Source organism: Phasianus colchicus, chromosome 14, assembly GCF_987193195.1.
Source record: "Phasianus colchicus chromosome 14, bPhaCol1.hap1.1, whole genome shotgun sequence".
NCBI classification, from domain to species: Eukaryota; Metazoa; Chordata; class Aves; order Galliformes; family Phasianidae; genus Phasianus; species Phasianus colchicus.
In genome coordinates, this window is record NC_143449.1 from 20,151,693 (window position 1) to 20,166,935 (window position 15,243).

At 42.3% G+C, this 15,243-nt stretch overlaps 1 long non-coding RNA gene across 1 annotated transcript; it reads right to left on the bottom strand.

Annotated features, from left to right (window-relative positions):
- Window positions 1-1,179: 1,179 nt before the first annotated feature.
- Window positions 1,180-15,227, bottom strand: LOC116229472 (uncharacterized). Its single transcript, XR_016471208.1, has 5 exons — window positions 14,803-15,227; window positions 12,273-12,384; window positions 10,328-10,496; window positions 9,222-9,542; window positions 1,180-6,869 (listed from the first exon to the last, which is right to left on the bottom strand). It is a non-coding gene; the product is annotated as an uncharacterized LOC116229472 (long non-coding RNA).
- Between the last annotated feature and the right edge of the window lie 16 nt (window positions 15,228-15,243).

The following is a 15,243-nucleotide window of genomic DNA, read 5'->3' on the forward strand; positions in this document are numbered from 1 at the left end:
GTGCACAAGTGTCAGTAGTTTGCCTGCCCTGGTTCATACTGAGTATGACAGAGACTGATGGTCTTCGTTGATCTTTCATAAGATGCACAACAATTCCTGTGACAAGAAGTCAGTGACATTTATAGTTCTAATTAATTAATCTCTTATCATCCAGGGAAGCTGTCACAGATACTTCTTCCCTCTTTACCCCACTATTCTGCTGATCTATAAAGTCATTTCTTAAAAAACAGAAGGCAATTGATTTATTTCAAAGTTGTCATAATCAGTCGAGGAATCTCAAAGAGGCAGTATTTATTGAAATATTTCATTCTCCCCCTCCACACACATCATACCTCTCCTTCATTCCCCATGCTTTATTTTCTGGGCAATCATTCAAAGAATATCCTTGCACTGCTGATTTTGTACTCCTCAGAGCTCACAACAGAAGTTCAGCCCTCCAAAACTCTACTGATTGCCTCCACATCGGGATCAACTCTTCACTAAGTGGTTATCAATTTCTTATTTTTTGCAAGGGCTTGAGGAAATCCTGTATCCACTTCCATTTTAGTGACAGGTGAAACAATAAGCTGTCATTTTTATTGGTTACAAGGGCTTTAAACTTGGATTTAGAGAAACCTGTGGGAAGACAAGTATTTCACTTTTTTTTTGTAAATTCTTTTTCTTGCCTATCCTCTTCTTACAGAGATACACACAGACGTGTTTTCCTATATGGAGTAATTTATGAGATTAAACTGGATCTAGCTTGAGCACCAGCCAGGAACCTGATATGCAGAGATTAACAATCAATTCATCCAATATCTTCCCCATAAGAGGCTCCTGGAGGAGCTAAAATACATCTGAGTACAAATGCACGTTTGATGTTGATGCAGGGAAGAAAAGATGAATTAATTCAGCATGGTTCTGATTGTCACTTCCACTGTCTTCACATCAGAGCAGTTATTAAAAGTTACTTGCAATTGACTCTGAATCACAGAGACTGTTAATAATCCTTTAGTTAGAAAAGCAAGTATATTGAGATGGCAGTAAAATGGGCCCTATCTTGAGGTTGATATCTATTCCAAAAAAACATTATGAAGGAAGAGTTAATTTAAACTATTCATTCATATTTCTCTTCCACGTTCTCATTCATATTCTTCCCCTCTTCTCCCTCCCCCCCCCCCCCCCCCACACACACAAAATCACATAAGCTGATTCATTAAAGATGTCAGCACCCATGGAAAAATCTTCAAAAAGCATATGAAGAATCTCTGACCACTCAGTAATTCTTCGTTGTTGTAGAAAATAAAGAAGGAAAGAATGTGTGGAAGAGGAAATGAAGAGCTTGTTTTATGGGAGTACAAAGCATTGAACAGGAAAGAGAGCTCTGCAGGGACAGCAATAAGTCTCATCTCTTCAGAAGTCCTGTGGCTGCCATCTACACGGGATCTGCCTACGCTGTTCAAAGATGACAGGTTTCTTTTTCATATAAAAATGACCAATTTGCTTCTCTCTGAGCAAAGTAAAAGTACCTAAGACACTACAAATTCACAAACCCCATCCTAAGGAAAATCAGATTGTTGAAACACTGTCCTTTTTGTTTTCTGTTTTTTTTTTTTTAAAGGGACAGAGACTGGAAGATAGCTTTCTTCAGTCCTGTAAGCTGCACCAGTGGCTGACTGGGTGGTTTTTCATTCTTTATTAGCCCAGCTATAAAATTAATGTAATAATCACAGAATTGTAGGGGTTGGAAGGGACCTCCAGAGATCATTGAGTCCAACCCCCCTGCCAAAGCAGGTTCCCTACACCAGGTTGCACAACTAGGTGTCCAGGCGGGTCTTGAATACCTCCAGAGAAGGAGACTCCACCACCTCCCTGGGCAGCCTGTTCCAGTGTTCCATCACCTCACCTAAAGAAGTTCTTGCGCACATTTGTGCAGAACTTCCTATGTTCCAGTTTCTGACTGTTTCCCCTTGTCCTGTCTCCACAATAATATTGGCTCTCTTAGAGGTACAGATAAAATTTCCATGTTCAGGTTTCAGGCAACAGTGCAGATGCTGTATTTTGTGTTAATTATTTGTTAGTAAACATTTATACACAGTGTCTGAACTCCTAATTGAAAAATAATTGTTTCCCGATTTTTTATTTTATTTTTGAGACTGTCAGCACAAAGAGTGCATCCAGCCTGGCCTTGAGCATCTCCAGGAATGGGACACCCACACTTCTCTGGACAGCCTATGTCAGGGCCTCACTGCCCTCTGTGCAAAGAATTTCCTCCTCACATCTAGCTTAAGACTCCCCACTTTAGGTCTATAACCATTTCCTCTTGTTCTATCACTATAAGATCATGTTGAAATACCACCAACTGAAATTTGCATAATAGACGTAGATAATCAAGGAATCTAACTCTCCTCATCTTAGTATCATCATGCACAGCAAAAGATTTAAGTTTCTTCACTTGAAAAAAGTTTCTTTACTCATGTTGCATAGTTGCCAAGAACAGCTGGAAAGTTAGTCAGATACCTACCCGATCCACTTGCACTGCAGATGCACAAATACTGCTGCACGGTTAGATATGAACTTCTCAATATTACAGCATATCCATTTGTGCACTCTGTTCTTTATAGGAAGTGGTGGTTCAGCCTGCTAACCTGAGAATTTCCCTGCTTACACGAGAGATTCAAACTGAGAGTGAGAGAATAATAGACCTTGACATTGGTCTTGACTAAGGGTATCGGTAATCTCAGGGGCAGCAGGACACAACCCCAATCCTATGCGAGCATGTGCATGCAGGAGTGAGCAAGCTGGAGAGCAGTGCTAGAGGAGGAGAGCTTTTGTCACCAACTCAGCAAAAGCTGCATTTTACCAAAGTCTGGGGCTCTCAAGAACACTTAAAAGCAGCCCTTGGTCTCTTGTGCAGTTCTCCTTGCCCACTTTTCCCCTTTAGGTCCAGTTGAGACAGCAGAACATAAGACCTCTTACACACAGTCTGCTTCAGGATCCTGTTTCATGAACTTGTGACTCCAGGAAGCCGCTCACTGCCTTCTTCAATGCACAGGAAGGCCCAAGCAAGTGACTTTTAATGTTCCCAGCCTAAGACCATCTCCTCTTTGCAGTCACATAATGCTATGATGTGATGGAAAGTACAGCAATAATAGCAGGGTAGCAAAATCCTAGACTGCAGCAAATGAAAAAAAGCCCAAATGCAGCAGCTGTGAATGCAGACACAAAGGAAGAAAACTTTACTTACCTTTGGAAGGCCTCAGGTATGCAGGGATCTCCAGCAGGATACCCTCACCTCCACTGCCAGCCCTTAAGTGAGGTCTGCATTTGCATGCACCTGAGCTCCCACCAGGTGCTCAATCACTGTTTCAAGACACAACTTAGCACCTCCTCTACAACTCACAGACCATTTAATAGGGCCATGTGGGAAAGGGAACACAGTTATTCCGCCAGTCATCTATCACAAGTAGGAGTTATCTGTCCTGAAGCAGTAGCCAGTAAATAAGCTATGTGTCAACCCTCAGGCAGCCCTGCCTCTGATGTTGTCAGTTTGGGTTGTAGTGCATTCAGCTGCGGGCCAGTACAGGCTGTAACTGAGCTGGATTAAGAAGTTTCCACCCCTCCTGTCATTTCTACAGATAATTCTCATGGGAATCACCAGTTACTCAGCCACTAGACTGTATTAGCAAGCTGCATCTACACTAACTTTTTAGTTCAGATCAGGAGTTGGTTTTTGAAGTGGATTTCCTGTTCACTGCACTTCATTTCCTGTCGTGCTGTAGCCTCATAATTGGTGGACTAAATTCTGTTTGGATGAAAATAGGCCAGAAGATGTGCTCCAAGAATATACCTAATGAGCTCCAGCAATAATTTGGTTAACAAGAATAGAGCATCTCCACTATAGGCTCCCTCTGAAACACATTTTATGTCAATGTTAGATATTTAACAGCAGCTGTTTTGTTTTCCAGATCTGCCTCTATTACACCACACTACTTAATGTAAACACACTTACCTGTCAAAGTAATCCAGGCTTGCCTGTGTGTCTATTGAACCTTTTTAAGCATTTTTACTAGGAAAGATTTTAAACTATGTCAGAGCTGGTAGAACTAAACTGGGGAGCAAGGAGAAATGCAGATTTACTGTGGGGACAGTAAAGCCAAAAGCAGTCTCCAATGCAGACAGAATCGTGACCTCAGCCTCAGGAAACCCAGAGCACATCTGGGGGCCAGGCTGGCCAACGCTACACAGATCATCAAACTGTAGTTCTGGAGTTAGCTCTTAAACTTTCCTCCCCTCTGCAAAATGCCATGGCCTCATCCATGGACTCAGTCTTCACTGACGGAAGTCAAACTCATCCTTGAATGTGTGTGCTTCCCCAGAGATCTTAACCACAAGTTAGCACTCACACACAGAATTGCTGGCATTGCTGCTTATAAATCTAACTTCTCCCTACTATTCCAGGGCTCTTCATCGGCTCCATGATCCCGTTCACACAGAGCAGAGCAGGAGAGAACTCTCAGTTTCCACATAAGCATTAAGTCAGTACTCCCCATTGTACTGAAACTTCATCAAAAGTGATGCACTTCAGTCTTAGCAACAAAGAGGAGAGAGAAAATTGGCTCATGTTTCCAGCTAGTGACATATAATATGGAAGATGATCTCAGCACTGTTACAGACAAATCACCCTTTACCACTTCTTTCCGTGGCATCATTCATTTTTTCCTGAGATTTAGATCTATTTTTGGAGGTTATAAAAATACACAGGGAGTTGCCAGTCATTTTTATTCCAGTACAGGAACATTATATACAGAAGATACTTTTTTTTTCCAGGTGAGAACCAAACCCTGACAGAAGACAATGTTGTCTAGATAAGTATTACAGCTGCTTCTGTGCGAGGATGTGGAGCAGCCTCAAAACAAATAATTAATTGTAAAAAAAAAATCTAGAGCACCATTGTGCAGGAGATGCCTGGGGCTGGAGTATAATCTGAAGTGCTCATGATACTTCTTCCACCCAGCTCCCTTCAGTGAAGGGAGCTCTCCCCCACCTTGTTAACACTACAAGGTGTGATCTGAAGTCAGGATTACGTGACCGTGAGAGGCAGACACCCCCGGGCAATACCAATCCCCCCCACCACTCTGTACACAGGACTTTTTTATTCACATCTGAACACAATGGTATACCACACAGCACACAGAGCCTCTGTTTAACTCAGACTTGGCAGATAGCATAATTTGCATTTCCTAGGTTTTTACAAAGTACTCCCTTGCCATTCTATCTCTGTTCTTAAAATGCAGAGTGTTACTGTAGGTCACTAAAAACAGGGATAGGTGGCTAAATAGATTGATAGATATGTAGATAACAGATGGATAAATAGATGCATACGTGCATCAATGCATACATACATATATACAGTGTTCTTAGAAATTTTGTCCTAAAAGTGACTGCTATTCAGCAATAGACACAGAGAAGCAAGTACTCCACCCCAGTAATGCCTGTTCTGTTTCAAGAGGATTCTTCTATCTTCATAGGGACGACAAGCTGATATTTTCAGAACAGCCATAAAGTTTTTCCTTTGTCTCACTATTTTCTCTCACTCAACTAATTTCTGGTTTTTAAATTTCTTGTCCTGTTTCGCTTGTTTTTAAGAAAATTCCCTGAGTTAAAACTTCAAAAAAGCCCTCAACATCAAAACCAGCCTTTCAAGCCTAAACATATTTTGAGACAATCTCCAAGCCTCGGTGATTTCTCCCTTCACGAACAGAAACATCCATACTCAGCAATCCTGGGGGCAGGGAGGATTTGTTCACTCCTGCAGATGTTTCTGTTCACTGCAGGGGAGTTGATGACCCTTAAGGGTTTCTTCCAACCCAACTGATTATATGAAGTTCGTACAGTGCTTTGAAAATACAGAAGTCTTCTATACCATTCTATTTTAAAAACCATACAGCCATCAGCATGCCAAAGTCCCTCTCAGTGAACGATTCCTTCTCAGCTAATTATTAAGTAGAAAAGATGGATCCTCAAGAGCACAGAAAATATCAGAAGTCCTCACTGAAGCCAGCAAGTTAGATGGTCTTCTGACACTCCCAGGGCTGAGACACAACATACCAAACTTTTGTTTGTGAATGGATCTTTGGGATTTCTGTGCTGAGAGAGAAGCAACAGGGCACGGGTCAAGCTGTATCTTCCCTGAATCACAGCACAAGGCTTCACTAACCTGTCAGCAAGCCTCCCTGGACTCACAGTGCTCCATCTTTTCAAGAGGGATTGTGCGGATAAACAGCATGCAGCAATTTCTTACAGCACCAATTACCAGCCGTATGAGTGGAGCCTCGTAGTTTAGGGTGCTAAAGTCTGTCTCTGCAGGGAAAAGCAAATTGCCTCGCACAGAACTCTAAGACTACCACAGAACCATATTTTAGTACTCCAAGTCATACTCTGACATTATGTGTTTCATAATCCATGAGGTTTGGCTTCTTAATCATTTTGTCATTTACTCATTGGCTTTTTCATCTCCCTATGAGATGTGAATCAACATTACAGAGATAAAAAGACATCTGGTTAAGATTTTTGCATTTGATAAAAGCAGCAAAAAAAAAAAAGTAACTTACCTCCGACTCTCCAAGTCATTACTCAGAAGTTTTCCATTGTGTTCTCTAGGAGTTGAGTAATGACACAGCAGTAATGTGTTGTGTTGATCCTCCTCCACTGTGACATCTTTCTGCCTTCTGCTTGAGTTGATACACAAAAAGCTAGGAAACATGATAGGTCTTTTTTTGCTTTTGGCAGCTGTAATGATAGGGTTTCCCTCATCTCACACCCATACTGCATGTTTCCTCAGGATTCACACCAGCAAGGTTAAAACTGCACAGCAGAGCCATTTTTCCCTTGTTTGTTTATGAAAAGAAAAAAAAAAAACAATAAGGAGAGCAGCAAACACAACCTATTAGCCTTTTATTTGTCTACTGGCATCCACAGAATCACAATTGGAAGGGACCTCAAGAGATCTATTCCAACATCCTCTGCTAAAGCAGTTCGTATTTGCTGTAGATTATTCCTCAAGGAGAGCTGCTGACAACACCAGCATAAGCACAGTGGGAGAAAACAACAGAGGATTAGCCATGCACCCAGATGAGATTTACAGAGTTGCCTGCTTTGATTGCTAATGCATGGAAGAACTGTGTATTACAGAAGTAAATAACCTCCTTTTACCTCCATACCTGCAGGAAGCTTTCTTGTTTCCTCTTGTAGAATCATGAGAAGGGAAAACAGGATTACAAAGGGCTTCAAGATGTCAGCCAGCATTAACACATCTCTATTTTGTGAGCACCCAGTGGGCTGCAGAACATTAGATATGTAGACATTGCTTCACAAAAGACCAGACAAAATACAAGTAATAAATGAAGATTCACATTTGAGCCAAAATGGTACTTTGCTTTTGACAGGAAAAAAGATGTGGCAGCATAGCAGGGAAGGATAAAGGATTCTCTAATCCTCAGATGAAAAGAATTGAGAAAAAACTAAATCAAATCAATTTCTCCACACAGAACAGAATTAGATTGCAGTGAATACACAACATGAAGAGCAGCATTGTATAAGCAAGTCATTCTAGTGCTGTGGGAAGAGGGGATACACTGACATGGCATGATCTTTTTCTTGCATGAGAAGGGATCAATATCCTAGAAATACACAACATGGCATCTTAGATGAATATTCACACCAGAGACTTATCAGCTATCCATAAATACCAAACTGAAAAATTTGTCATCAGGTACTCATCCCTGCTGCTGGCTGCTCTGCTATTTGGCAGGCAACATCTTTTTACACATCTCAGCAAAAATCCCAAAGCCAGAATAATTGCACACTAGATCTGGTAAATTTAGTGCTCAGAAGCAGCTCCTCTCCTTACCTCCACTGCCAAAAACACACGATAACTTCCACCCTCAGATGAGATACAGAATAGTAGAAATAAATTCAGGGCCTTAAAACTCCCAAGCCATCCCAACGAAATACAAGTAATTTGCTTTCCTGGTACCTTACTTCAAGGTTCCTAGATCTTGATTTCAGTGGATGCAGAGTTCTGCCACAGCTGTGCATAAACTTAAATTCCCAGCACTGCAAATGGGCGGCACTGGCAACGAAGAGTAAACTACTTAATGAGTGATAATCATCTTATATAAATAGCTTTGAAAGGGACTCAGCATGGCAAAGAACTGAATGGCTTGGTCCTCCTACCCAAAAATAGCAGAAATGGGACAACTCCCTTCTGTATTCCAGTAAATCCAAGGTAGAGTAATAATAGCAAAATTTACACGTGGCTGTTACATTTGTCCAGTAAACTGCAAGACCATTCTGTTTATTTTAATGTCAAATCCCAAGCATGTTTTATTCATTAGACTTTTATCATTTTTCTCTTGACTAACTTTCTTCAGACTTTTAAAATCTACTTTGTGGTAAAACAAATCTAATTTGCTGACAGTGTTTAGATGTATGGGATTAGTATAAAATCGTATGAAGAGAACAAGTTCTGTTTTAAAAGGTAGTATTTCATTCAATATCAGTGCCTCAGTTTGTCTACATATCAAGTGAAAATAGTAATTTCCCCTGTTTTGGGAATAAAATGTTTTCCTGTATTCATGTTTGCAAAGCATTTGGAAGATGTGATGGTATGAATCCAAATGATTACAGTTACAGTACCATACTTCTGAAGTTTATTACCCTGATTATGAAGAGAAAAACCGCAGATATCCAACTGAGGTCTGCCCAAATGGTTGGCCACAAGCTGAAGGGTGCGGTGTGTATTCGGCCAACTTCTATCCCTCACAGAAAAGCTATGAGAACCCATTTCTGTGAACCTGAATCTATTCTTGCTTAGAGTGGTACAGACAAAACAGTGAATCAGGATTAACTGTAACTGAGACACAAATCTGACCGATTGAGTCAAATTCCAGGACAGTTCATGTATCCGGGCTCAGAATAGCTCGGCTCTTCATTTTCCAGACAAATGTCTTCTGATGTAGTACACAGGAAAGGAGGAAGAACATTTCACTGGCAGTCTCTGCTATGTTTGGGACTAGCCACACTTTTCAGAATTATCAATTTAATTCCATATTGGACCGTTCTATATTATCTACAGCTTTTTGACTTAATTACTCTGTTCGCAGAGTGGAAGTAGAAGCAAGTACCATAAGAAGTGGATGTCTGGAACAAATAGCTGGCATGATTAGGGGAGAGCTTACCTCTGCTTGTCCTCTGCTAAGAGCATTTCTTACATTTCCGCTCTACTTTAAAGCAAGCCCAGTTCCAGGCATCAATGCATCATGAGGCATAAAAGGTTCCTCTTTAGGAAAAGTAAAAGCAGTTTTTCCTGTTTGTGAAATCCCCAAGTCGTCAAGAACAAGAAAACTTTCAAAACTCTATCTTTGCTGCTCACAGAGCTTCACTGCCTTATAGGGTCTGAATCTCCTGGAATCACTCTGGGGGCGGGCTGGGAATGCTGACTTTTCCTCCTTCTGGGTGATTCTGGGAGGTCTGCAAGTGATGTCATGGTACATTTTAGGCTACAAAAACAGGAAATCATCAAGTGTTTATACTGGCAAACTGGGCTGTGATGTGATTTTCCTCTTGTTTCCCCCTCCCTGCTTCACCCTTACCATTGACTTCCTTGGTATATCTGCTTCCTCTGATTAAAATACTACAAGGTGACAACACTGAAGGAGGAAAAAGGCAAGCGGGGGGAGATATAAAGGCATATTTTGAAGGAATGTCTCTCCCAGTATCACTCACAAATAGCGTATCCTCAGCCCCCACTCCCTGCTGCACACATGGTGTGTTAGTACAGCTGCCCAGGCAGAAATCAGAAACTTAGCCTGATGAGGCACTAGGATATACTCCTCCAGGCTGCAGATATGAAGAATCACCTCTCCTCTCCCCAGCAGATGTGAATCACAGAACAGATCTCAGAAAAGCTTAGCTTCTGAATTTCTCTGGCTGCAGAAACTGTGCCACACAGACAGGATTGAAAGTATATTGAACAGGCTGATGGACTCCAAGGAAAAGGAGGCCACGCTTCCAGGTTTGGGTCAGAGGAAGGATGCAACTTACCTATGCCCAGAGTCCATTCCACAGTGTGACACCCACACTGAGTCTCAGTAAAAGGTCCTTGGGAGTGCTTGGTTTGGGCAGAATTTACATTATTGCTTGGACCAGGGATGTACAGCACAAATCTTAGATATTCTGTCCTTGCCAGCTTGCTAAAGCTGGTTGAAAAGCTAGGAATTTACAAGGAAGTTCTCTGAACACTAGGATTCTCTATAACAAAAACCAGTATCACTGCTAGGCTTACCAGCTTTTGAGCAGCTTGTGTTTCCCTGAAGGATATAACATGAATGTATTCTTCTGGCTCATTGCCACTGCACCGAACTAGCAGAGCTCTAAAAGCAGTTCTGAGCTGTGGGACACCAAGGAGACGCTCAGGGTGGACACCTCTAGAGTGTGTACCAGGATGATTGGAGCTGAAGGAGGATATACAAAGAGATACAGGAGATTGGTCATTTACAGCAATGCGAAAGAAATTGTGAGGTGAAAAAGGCAGCAAATATTAGAGAAGTTCACTGAAGAGGAAGAAGCATAAAAGGTATACCTCAATATAAGCTGGAGTATCCTTTCTATACTCTCTGACAAGATTAATCATCATATGCCTTGGGTTGAAAGGAACCTCAAAGGTCATTTAGTGTCAGATCAAGCACTCGATCAGATTGCCCAGAGCCCCATCCAACCTGGCCTTGATCACCTCCAGAGATGTGGCACCCACAGCCTCCGTAGGCAGCCTGTTCCAGCACCTCACCACCCTCAAAGTGAAAAACTTTTCCCTGATATCTAATACAACTTTTCTCCTCCTTCATTTTAAAATCATTGTCCCTTGCCTTATCACAATCTTTTATACTACCACGCAAAAAGTTTCCCTCCTGTTTGCAATCTCATCTTAAATACCGGAAGCCTGCAATGAAGTCTCCTCAGAACCTTCTCCCCTCCAAGTGAACAACCCTAACTCCCTCAGCTGTCTTCATAGGAGAGGGGCTCCCAGCCCTCTGAGCATCTTTACAGCCCTCCAGAGGACCTCCTCTGGACCCTCTCCAAAAGCTCCACATCTTTCCTGTGCTGGGGGCCTCAGACTTTATTGCAGTACTCTGCGTGGTGCCTCACAAGAGCAAAGAAGAGGGGGGGGGCAATCCCCTCCCTCACCCTGCTGTCACCTCTCTATTGCCACAGTCCAGGTTACTGTTGGCCTTCCAGGCTGCAGAAGCACATTACTGGCTCATGTTAAGTCTTTCCTCTACCAGTACCCCCCCCCCAAGTCCTTCTCAGCAGGACTACTTTCAAGTTCTTCTCCCAGTCTATATACATATCTGAAATACCTTACGAAACTGAAAAGGCAATCCACAATAAAGATTTGTTTATTTTTAGCACACAATGCATTTAGCCTGCAATAGGATATCACTGAGCATGCAGAATTTGTGCTGATTCAGAAGAGGACTGGATTCTTTACTGATAACAGGTCTGTGGTGTTTTTAACAAAGAGAAACAAAGACTAGAGCAGCAGAGCACACAAATTTCTAACCAGTCTTTTAGTAGACTGTATGCACTCACTCTGCTCCAAGGAAGTGGCACAGGAACCCTGTCTCTTATTTCTTCTTCTTGTCTCTCAGTTTTCCATGACACAAGAATTTAATGGCTCAAACTATGTGAAGATTCTGATATGAGCCTTACATTTAGCCACTCTTGCAGATAAATATCTTCTCTGACATCTTCAGCAGCTGTCACAGATTTACAGAATTGCTTTTTGCTCTAAATTCTTTATTTTCTGTGTATGCCTTTTTAGTGTGTTGGCTGTGAATTCCTATGTCTACAGCCACAAAGCAGCAGAAAGGACATCCTCTGACCCCACATAAGCGTCCTCTCTATGAAACCCTTCAGTAGATCATAACCATTTACTTCTTAGAAACAGGCCTAAGTAAGGAGACAATTGCTTCCTTTGAAAATAGAACGTTGTGTTCAGAATGAAGAGTGCATAACACCAGAATGAGAGACATCCATCTCCCAGTCACTGTCCTGTGGTAGGATTTGCTGTGTAACATGAATTGTCCTAAGTCCAAATGGTATTTCTTTGGAGCGCTCTGGATCATAAGTGGTATATCTGTTTATCCCTACTGAGACTCTAAGTGGTTAGCCAGGCCTCAAGCATAGCCAGTAGAAATGAAGACAGAAAATGAACAGCTTACACAGCTTACCTGAGGCCACAGTTGTCCCAGCTGATAGAAGTCATGGAATCTTAGCAGGTGCAACAGTGTTCTTTCTCCTTCCTCAGCACTTGCCCTCTCCTTGTGTCTCATTACATAAGAACTAGATGAACAAAGCAGGAAGGGAAAAAGAGGAAAAGGTAGAGCAAATAATTTCATTTCTATCATCTTTCTCTCCATTCATACAACATCAGCAACACAGGTAGCTTTGAATAAGGCCAAGAAATCTCCCAAATGGAAAAGCACGGAGGCTGAGACAGCCACCCAGCAAAATCAGCCTAGATTATAGCATCTGTCTTAGAGCACCATGGCTGTGTTTTGTGCGTTTCAAAATTGTAGATCATTGATCAAAAAACTCAAAAGCAGATAGACAGGAACGTATTTAGAAAAAAAAATACAGTCAGAGGCATCCACATTTTGTTACTATGTTGCCACCATATTTGCAATTGAAAGAAGTCAGTGGAGGGAACAGGCACCACGAAAAAGTGACTTCACCATTTTAATTTTCTCAAATACCTATCTTTGCGCAGAAGTGGGATGATGCAAACAATAGTAAAGCTGCCCAAATTCAGGATGTCTGGGACCTGAATCTAATGGCAGTGTCCCGGTTTTGACAGCTAGGTGAGTTTCATAGAGGTCAGCGAAACCAGCCTCTCCTCACTGCTGGAGTTGAATTAGTCCTCCATTTATTCAATATGCTCAGGAGGTCTATGGCTTGTACTTGTACCTGGTTCAAGGTGAAGAAACATAACTGAAGGTATTACACTTTGAAAACAATACGATAAGAAATTGCTTCCTGTTTGTATTCAAAGTGATCCAGCTAACTTTGTGACAATGGGCCAGGCACAAAACAGGACCATCTACCTTGGCAACTGATCCATCCTTTAGAAATTTCTCTTTGCTTTGTGGCACAGCTGAAGAATACTCTATGGATTAGGGCAGCCCTAAAGACTTCTGAGTCTCCTGCATGACAGTCACAAGTTGCCTTCTTTCCCCCCCCCCCCCACAAATGACAATTATTACTTAAATGAGTTTTTAATAATCACTTACTCTCATCCCTAAGTAGTCAGTTCTCCAAACCTTCAAATTCTTAGCCCTGGAGCTGAGACAGCTTTATGATTTATATATTACTAACATGCAGAATGCTGTTTATCCAAAGTATCTTCTTCTGACTGAACAAACTTCAAAAAAAGTCAATTCCAGCATGCAGATTTCTGACTTTGGCACTTAGAAAATTAGCTGGATGTCCATTTTCTGAATGGAATTGTTATTCACTGGTCTATTCTCTAAGCTAATTGTGTTTTTAAAGTCATTATTCTCCTCGTATATATAGCATTTTAGCTTACATGAAACGAGAGTATTTCCTCACCTACACTGCCCAGACCACACGCAAGATGCTGACACCTAACTCCATGCAGTTTTTTTGAGCTGGTCTTCAGATATACATTCAACCCAACCATTAAGCCCAGTGCCAAGTTCTCAGCAAGAGTAGATCCAGCAGAATTACAATGATCTCTATGCATTATCACACTGGCTTTGACTTAACGCTCCAGCTGTAAATACTAGTTTTTATGACAAATAAGAGCAGACATTAACTGATGTGACAGGAGGTACATTAGGACCTACATGGAGTTACGTTGCATAGAAATGCCCCATTCTGACGTTCACAGTGAGCTTCCCATGCAGAAATGAGTCTGCAGTACACACTTAGAGAGCACCCTCTCCTGGGGGCAGCAGTGAAAGCCGATCTCAAACGCAGAAAACCTCTCCTACGGAACATCTACTGAAAGCTGGATGCACCAGAGGAGCTGGCTGAACACAGAGATAAGCACTGCAGACAACAGACACTGAAGCACCTCCTAAATTTGCAGCCAGTAACACGTAAACCTCCCTCCCCCCTCCCCCCAGAGGATTTGACATGGATTCTCAAAATGGGATTATGGCCTATGATTAATACTACAGATCATTCCCTAAAATGGGGAAAGCAGCCCATATATTATTACCTTAACCCTGAAAGAGTGAAAAGTTTTTTTCAAAGATAAGCCAGATATTTAACTACCACTTAACTCCCCAGTTGAAATGTCTTCTTATGCCTGGGCTATGAGGCACTGATTATCAGTCGGTTCATTTCTACCCCAAAAGTTCAATTTCTCTGGCTATGCTGTTATTCAGCTTCAGCCAATAGCAAGATACTAGCTGTGCCTCCTGAATTTCCCAAAATCCCAGATTTTCTTCTTCTAAGACTGCCCTACAGGTATTTACAGGGCAGTGGAAGTGTTTGGTCCTACAGTAGTTCAATACATAATTAAGCATCTCAGCACTCCTATCGAAAAAGAACTTTGGCAATCAGATTACAGCTGTAGATGCTTTGAGGCACATGGTTCTGCAAAGCCACACAGCTTAGTTCCTGAAAAAGCATAAAGGATGCTACTGTATGTCTCACTGCTTTCCATTCGCACAGATTTTCTGACTGCTCAGAATCTGTGTGTGCATATCTGCAAGAACAAAGCAACATCCGCACCCTGTACTCGTTGTGCTTAATCCTGCACTCAGCGAAGTTACCAGGCGTTTTACACTGACTGCAGGGGAACTGAGCCACGCCTCACTCAGGCAGCGGGACTGTCCATATAGCCGACAGGCAGTAGTTCTTCACTGTAACGAGCACGCAACCAAGTCGCAGCTCCCAGCCTTTTCTGATGATGCCGAATGAGATGTTGCTGTAGTTCCTCAATTTCAGAAGTCATCCTCGTGGCAAGGCTTGTCTCTCTTCCGATCCTGGGTGGAAGTTGGTTGCAGAAATGACGACTCTAGCGCTCACCACTTTCCTCCGAAAGGAAAGAAAGAAGGGCCAGCTGAAGGCTGGTCGCGCGCGGTCCCGACGCTCTCATGCCGGTCAGCCCAGCAGGACGCGCCCGCACCTCCGCAGCCCCGCCGCGCCGCCCGCCCGGAAGCGCCGCCCTCA